This window comes from Borostomias antarcticus (genome assembly GCF_949987555.1).
Source record: "Borostomias antarcticus genome assembly, chromosome: 3".
NCBI classification, from domain to species: Eukaryota; Metazoa; Chordata; class Actinopteri; order Stomiiformes; family Stomiidae; genus Borostomias; species Borostomias antarcticus.
This window is the reverse complement of record NC_140236.1, coordinates 37,019,785-37,028,422: the sequence shown is the minus strand read 5'-3', so window position 1 is coordinate 37,028,422 and position 8,638 is coordinate 37,019,785.

Below are 8,638 nucleotides of genomic sequence, written 5' to 3'. Positions count from 1 at the left end.
GTTAGCTAGACATTAGTGTGTGTGCTATGACCACATAACTTACCAAAAGAGATTGTTGCCACTATGGTGTCCATTTCACAGCGTAAATACTGCAGTGAGGTGCAGTTTAACGGACATACTACGTAGTATACAGTACACATCGCTGTCCTGAAATACACACGATGTTAATACTGTACCTATTAGCTGCATTGTACTGTAGGCCATCATGGTTGCATATGAGACTCACACTATTCCAAAACATCATGACCTCCAGCTGCCCAGTGATTGGTTCCCTAGCAGCACTACAGTATGGGATGGACAGTAATGGTCTGTGTGAATGCCTTTAAACTGACTTATACAGTACAACCAACACATGACTGAACGTATGACAGAAACATAAAATATCTACAGTAAGTGAAATATTACAAATGGAAGAAACATCATATGGAATATTGAAACAGTCCTTAGTGTATGGGTTCATTATAATCTATTTTCATGTGAGAGGGTTATTAGTGTACACATGCTGAATCTCTTTGTAATATTATAGTGGTGAATAGGCTCCGTTGAATGGGTAGAAATTTCCTCAACACTGTTTTGGTTCAATAATTACATTAAGCACAATATTTGCTTTAAATGTTTAATTCATCCCCATCCTGTAGAGGTTCATTAGCGTGCAAAGAATAGAATAAATGTGTCTATTCTGTCTTCTAATGCTTCAATGACTCTGCCTCAGTTGAATGTAATAGGCTTGTAAACTGCTTATTAAATTAGGGTTGCACTCCTACTTACAATACAATGCTTTCTTCATCTTATAAATATTCAAAATGTAGATTGCTATGAAAACAAATGTGAGACACAACTCTGCGGTTGTTTTCATGTGGCATGAATGTTTCATTGCTCTATGAATGTAAAAAAAAGTCATTCCAATTTCTTACTCCACTTTGAGCTAGACCAAACCCTAACGACTTATAATCAGTCCACCCCTAATTGCTTTAATTAGTCTGGGGCTGAATCATACAGTTGTATTGGTGAGATGAATGGATGAGGATAATGCAAACCTCTACCAACCCACCATAGACTAGACTCTAGTAGCTACAGCCCACCTTCCGCCTGTTCTTAAATACCTCAGACCAATGATGTGAACTCCATGTGCCTCCCAGGCGATGGCCAGAGAGCTAGTCAAGTGTCTTAACTCTTCCATCTGCGGTCTGGGGAGGGAGGGTGAGGTGGGGTGGGAGATGGAGGGTGAGGTGGGGAGGAAGGTGGAGGGTGAGGTGTTTGCTCTCTTTGGTGACAGCAGGTCAGCGATGATGATGTTCTTCCGAAGCTGTTGTCTGGCTGACAGGTGATGTACTGAGCCATGAATGACATGTGATGTACTGAGCCATGAATGGCCTGTCTTAACATTTCGGACGGCATATGACCAATGTTTCAAATTGTTGTGGCAAGTTGTGAGAGAGCCACCTTCTCGCTCCACCGCTGACGGCGAGGATCAATGAAGATTTTTTTTTTTCTTCTCCAGAGAAACGGCCAAATGAGGCCTTATTGACATTTAAGGCTGAGGTCTGAATCGATGGCAGCCAGTCAAACCCGTCTCACTGAGCAAACCCTATAAACGTCGGCTTCGCTAGCCGTGTCGATGGAATTGACTGATTTCAGGAATGGCAAATATTGAAATAGTGTGTCAACCTGTGTTTATTTTTTTCTCCCAAGGGCGTCGTGAATATGGCTGAGTGGGAAAAGATGGAAAGAAAACAAGAAAAGGGGGGAGTGAGTCAAATGGGTTCATGGGTTCAATTCACAACGAATTAGCAGAATAAATCATGGTAAGTACTGTATATTGATATGTAATATGCTAATATGATATGTAATATGTGGTGCTGTAGCTACACGGCACCACATTAATTAAAAAAAGTGGGTTTGTGGGTAAAAATGTTGTTAATGATTCTCAATGTTATTAATTCAATGACCCAGGTTGCTGTGTGCGCAACATTTGTGTTGAGGGTTGAGGGTCCTACCAGTTAGGCCAAACTTAATGAACAAACATTAAGGATAATGTATCTCGATTAAGCAAAACACTGCTTCTGCCTTGGAGGATCGCGCCGCCCCTGCCTTCTTCCTAGGAAGGTTGGTCTCATCCCCTACCATCTCTTTCCCTGTATTGTCAATATCGCTCCCTCAGAATGCAGGAGCAACTGACAGGTCTGATCTAGTCATTGTGTCTCTGAAAGTATCCCTCCACACTAATCAGAATGACTCTCTGTTAAATAAACCATGAAAAAAGCTTTTCCACTAACGGTGTGCTGGAGCAGAAGTCATCCAGCTTGTAACGCTACAACATTAATCAACAGATTGGATTCTGGCAAGCAATTCCTTCCTTCCTATGCACACCCCAATTCACAGAATGAGTCACAGAATCTAAGGATATCACACATTTCTATCTTTCTTCACTAGATGCAGAGGAGGTGGGGCTTTGGGCTGAGAGAGACCTGCCAGGAGAGATCAGTGAGAGTTCCTGACTCGCTCTGTCAGCAGTGTTGCTAAATGGTGCGCAGATAGCGGGGGTGGCACTGATGACGGGAGGCGGAGGCCTGAATGGGGAGTTGCACCCATTGGACCATGTCTCTACTTAACAGGGTGTGGCAGCAGGCTCTCCAAGGCCTCCCCCACATGCTGGAAGGTTCTCAGTAATGAAATGTAGCATTAAATCTTCATTTAGCGGCTGGTAACAGTGGGTGAACTTGAATGAAAACAGTACCCGGACATACTGGAGTGAAGGTCTTTACAGCCCCCAGTGCTCAGATACGGTAAATGTTTAATTCATTGTGAATCTGCGGTTGTCCGATTCACATCTCCTGATTATCAATACAGTAAAGATTATTAAGTCAATGTGTTGCCACAGAATAAAACTGCCTTTGTGCACGTTGTCCACTGAAGATCAGGCATGCACAGCTCCTGTTTGTTGAGCAGGAAGACGGAAATGGAGGGAAAGATTCTCAGAGAAAGAATCAGCCTTGTCTTTTTCTGGTCAACGCATGAAAGTAGTATTGATTAATGGTCATCGCCCCTTTTTGGCGCAGAATGATGTAAAGAGCCTGTCAGTGCCTATCACCTTCTCGGGAAACATGTTTCATCAATCCCAGCGGTGAAGTGCAGGGTACGACAGACGCCATATATTTCACCTTCCCATCCAAAGTGGGCCAGGAAGTGGGACAAGGCGGAGGGACGAAAGTGATACATAGGAAGGTGACGGCTTTTACACCTGGGAATAATGGTTCTGATAGGAGTCGTGCTTGTTTCACTGCCGTAGAATGAACAAAGACTGAAAATGTGCAATAGTAGACACAATTATCTCGTGGCGCAAAAAAACCCAAGGTCCTCGCATGCCGGGCTGAATCCAAACTCTGTCTTTCACTCCAGGGAGGTGACATCATAGTCTCTACTCGATCTAGATCCACCTCGCTTTGACACATCAAGGATACAATTATTGGGCCCTAAGACTGGGCCTGTCCCTACATGCACAACCAGCAGGAGAGGAACATCTCCTCTCTCCACTGCACACAACAGAATCCTGCACCAGTCCTGCTCTTGTGTAGTGGTTCTAGGAACATGAATGATCAGCATTGCAAACGCCTGTACATTCATTCCTTGTTCTCTGATATCCCTGTCGCTTTTCTGTTTTAAAACCATGGGATTTACAGTAACATCTTCAGAAGTACATCAGAGTTAACATCAGTTTGTCAGGGTGTCCAATCTGTCGTGTCAAGAGTTTCTCCCTCCCTTGTGTTTTTGCGAGGGAAATGCTGGTACTTCAAGAGAGCAGCCTCTCTGATTCATGTGTCATTATTGGCGATGTGCGCCGTGCTATTTTTGGTTTTCATTTGACCACGCTGACATGCCTTCCACGTTAATGTCCTTCCACAGAGCGCGCAGCCGCCTGACAGAATCCAGGCTGTGGGCGGCTTGACGACGGGGGGTTTTGATCATCTTTATGGTGTACTGTACTGTACTTACTGTACGTACTGTACTCCACCGACTGCTGAAGACGCATCTGAGCAGGGGAATCATCCCGCAGCCTCCTCGCACCGCAGCATCCTGAGGTGGGGGAGCCGACAGCGTATCACTCCCTCTGTAACACCTCTCCGCCAAGATAACTGTCGGACCATCAAGAGAAAGAAAGGGGGAGAAATCAATGAAATCATGCACCTAATAAGGTGAGAGGGATTCAAATGGTTTCTCCAAAGCCTTCAGGGGAAAATTGAGAAAAGATATAGTTCCTCGCTCACTGATAATGCCCTGGACCCCCTCCATTCTCTTCTTCTCCTCCCCTCTGTCTCTCTCCCCCCCTCCCTGAGTAGGCCAGTGGAGGTCTGGGACATGTTTATGGCAGGCTGGGATTAAGGAGGCCAGATCCAGGCGCCCGTTTCTCAAGGCCTCAAAAGCCCAGTTGGCTAATTAAACAGTAACTGTCGAGACACAGGTTCCCTCTTCTCCCTGGCTCTTGCCTTCAATTCCTGCAGTTTAATTTATTTGGAGAGGGGGCGACCCTGTGGGCAGACTGGGCAGTCTTCCAGCTCTGCTCCGTACGTGCGGCCTGGATGATGTGGCGGCTAGGAGGGGCCGGGGGGGTTGGGGGGGGGAGACGGAGTCACCGGGGATGAGCCAGGTCAAGCTATTTAAGTCAATATCCCTCACCCCCTCTGACAGTCGGAGTAACACCTTCCTGGTCCACGAGGCCAGTGGACAAAAAAAAACAAAAAAACGAAAGGAGGCGGTGTCGGCGTCTCGTCAGCAAGGGATTGTGGGCCGTGGCAGCCTTGACTGCAGAAGCAGGGCTGCAGGGGCTGAAGCATGTGTCCAAGGGGGTCCCAGCGGAGCACGCATTAGGATGAAGGGCTCCAGTGTTGTTGACCTAGCCCCGGGGTGCACATGTCACCAGCATGGCCATCAACGGCACCCCTGTCATCACATTTGCACTTCGAAAACATAAGGCGCTCACAGCTTGGGAGCCTCAGAGGCCACGGCGCGTGTTCTTTCACTTATGGCAAGCCAGACGAATTAAGCAGGTGTTCATGAAACATATTGTATTGAGGTATCAATGCACTGGACTTGTGATTATAATGGTGATTATAATCAGTTTATATCAGAGTGCTGTTCTTAATGCAGTATTTAGTAGATATGAAGTCCATATCTACACTCCAGTCAGTAGCCTATGTTTGGGCCAAAATGGAGATTTTCCTGTCAATGCCATGTGATCAAACATTCAGGATCTCAACTCGTCTGGATACTATTGACGTTTTTTGCGGCCTTGCGCCTCGAGAGATGCTTCATCCCACAGATTACTACCTCTTTCTTCTGAATAAATGATCATTCAAAGAGACATTTGGTTTGATGTTGAATTCTGCAGCTGGCCCATGGAACAGGCAGAACTGCATTAGTGGAGTGTGAGAGAGAGGTGTGCCCTAGGAAAGGTTTGACAACATTTACGCTGCTAATGTACTGTACTTGAGCTTCTACGGCTCTTATTTCTACCCCTCATAGGTCAGGGTAGTTCTGCTTCAGACTATGACATTTTGTAGTTATCACAGCAGACTTGAAAGAAAAAAATTGACCATTTGAAGTGAGCACTTCCAGCAATCACAAGACATTATGTTAGCATTTTAGTTTAGCTTCAGGTTGGAGTGGAGAGAGATTTATTTTTTTAAAGCAGTGATTCCGGAAGTAAGGATTTCAAGCATTTTAACCATAAATACCTTATATTTGGGTTAGGATTAGGATAGATTTGGTTAGGTTGTGAAAGCAGAATTTCCCAAAACAAGGTGCCGTAAGAATAGCGGGCGTGTCTATTCTTACGGCTACCGTAATTGTGAGGCGGTAGATAGATAGAGCCCCGTAAGAATAGACTGTCCCTAAAAAAAAAAATCTGTCTCCCAGTTACATTAAAGTGTCTCTGTGCAGTTTTTGAAGTTATGATTCATAACTCACACATGATGATGTATTATACTGTAGGGATGTATTATAGACAATGGATATTTGCATATCACCATTAACTGATTAATAATCATCAGTTCTTGTTATAAGTCATCATATTTGGTGTCCTATCCAGAGTAACAATGGGACACGGGCACTTCTCTTTTAGGGTCAGCAGCCCACCTCTTTGCAAGCTCATAAAATGTCCCTTATCAATATTTTATCACATCAATTGTTACCCCTGGAAAACACGTCCTCCTCTGAAAAGTAAATTATCAGCAGGCACAGTCACAAGGGATCGACTGTCTGGCTGTCTATGACGCTGTGTGTGTGTGTGTGTGTGTGTGTGTGTGTGTGTGTGTGTGTGTGATTGTGTGTGTGTGTGTGTGTGTGTGTGTGTGCGTGCGTGCGTGTGTGCGCGTGTGTGTGTGTGTGTGTGTGTGTGTGCGCGTGCATGTGTGTGTGTGTGTGCGCGTGCGTGAACGTGTATTCTTTAAGTGTGCGCTCAATTCCATCTTTAAGTGTGCGGTCAGTTCCCTCTTGTGAGGGGGTTTTGGAACTAAACAACGCCCTGGGCATATTGTATTCTGGGCGTATTGTATTCTCAGGAGAGCTGTTGGCCAAAGCAAACAATAGTTCAACATAGATAGAGTGCTGGTGACATGGATTTACAGGTTCATTTGTCAATAATGTCCTCGGATTATTGTTCCTGTTGCACTGAGTGGCCAGTATGGAGTAACATGTTTTTTATACAGTAAAAGGGATTTGTGATCTATGTAAGTAACTACTACAGTATAGTACTGGCAATAACAGTTTGATTGGCAACATGATAATGTTGATAATATACCACAGCAGAGACAGTGCTAACTAGTGGTTTTGTGTGTGTGGAGTAGTAGAGTGTGAAGTGGCGTTGTGTGCTGGCCTTGCCTGGTGGCACAGCTGCTGTAGGTCAGGAGCCAGAGAGACCCAGGACTAAGAGGCTCCGGTGGATTTAAAGGCTCATCGCCACAGAGATGATGTGGCTCAGTGAAGTGTGAAGCTTCCGGAGGCAGTGGAAGAATCAGCTCCCTCCTGCATCACTTAGCCTACTGTACCTTTTTCCTCAAAAAATGGTTGTGAGCATAGTAATCCTCGACATGCACAAGCACACATTATAAACACACACATTATATGAAGCTAATGCACACTTATAAACATTTATTTTAACACACCGGGACAAATAACCCTGTGCACGCAACCCCACACTTTCCTAAATACCACACCTGTCCCTCACTGTAATGAGAACACAGTGGTTCTGTTTCCACCAAGGAAAACAGCAATTTAGCACTGGTGGTGATGGTGGGCTCCAGTCACATCATATCACACACTCCCCGACTTCGCTTTACAAAACCCACTCCACAGCCACCAGCAAGGCAATGTTCATGTCATCTTTCAAATCTCAAATCGTAGCCTCTGACGCCAACCGCCGTAAAGAAGCCAAGCGCCAAAGGGCTCTGGCCACAGCCGGCATCAGACTTTAAAGTGATTTGAAACAGGGAGCAAAGGAGGGGCAGAATCTGCCTCGGAGCCAAACACAGACAGAGCTTCAATCTTCAACGGAACGGAAAAAAAATAGAGATAGAATAAGACCAGTGAAGACAAAAAGATACCAGTAGCATTGCCCAGCTCATCCATCATTCCTTTAAAAGGTCAGGATTTTGTCGGCGGAATTGGGAAGAGCAAGGAATTGCAGATGCACCGAACAGCAGGGTTTTTCCGCTGTCATGGCCAGCTATGGAAGATTCCTTTAAAATATGTCTGCCAGTTAACATTTTGGCCTGACTCTGGGTCATCTCTACTGTCTGAGCGAGACTCACCCGAGCGTGAAGATGCCCCTGAACAGACCGCCGGTCGCTCACTCCAGCCTCTTCTAGCCCCGCCCACCCCCAGTTAAGTCAGGATGTTGTGCGGTACTGGACTCAGGATGTTGTGATGTTGTGATGTTGTGCGGTACTGGACTCTTCCTGGATGTTGTGATGTTGTGATGTTGTGTGGTACTGGACTCTTCCTGGATGTTGTGATGTTGTGATGTTGTGCGGTACTGGACTCTTCCTGGATGTATTCGAAGGGGTCATACTTCACTGCATGTTTGTTTTGTACTTTTTCACACAACAGTTGACGTCTTCTTTCACATGGATTCCAGAGGATCCTCATACATCAACTAGGCATTTTATTTCAGGTGGTTTGCTTTTTTTTCTTAGCCCGCCATCCACCCCCCCCTCTTCGGATGACGACTTTATTTTTAATTATAATAGAGACGGAAGGAAGGAGGGGGAAGGGGGGGAGGAGGAAAGGGGGGGGGCGTAGCCAGGATCTCTTATGTGGAGGGGCCTGGAGAGATGTAGCTGGGCCTGGAGAGATGGAGCTGGGCCTGGAGAGATGTAGCTGGGCCTGGAGAGATGGAGCTGGGCCTGGAGAGATGGAGCTGGGCCTGGAGAGATGGAGCTGGGCCTGGAGAGATGTAGCTGGGCCTGGAGAGATGGAGCTGGGCCTGGAGAGATGGAGCTGGGCCTGGAGAGATGGAGCTGGGCCTGGAGAGATGGAGCTGGGCCTGGAGAGATGGAGAGATGTAGCTGGGCCTGGAGAGATGGAGCTGGGCCTGGAGAGATGGAGAGATGTAGCTGGGCCTGGAGAGATGGAGCTGGGCCTG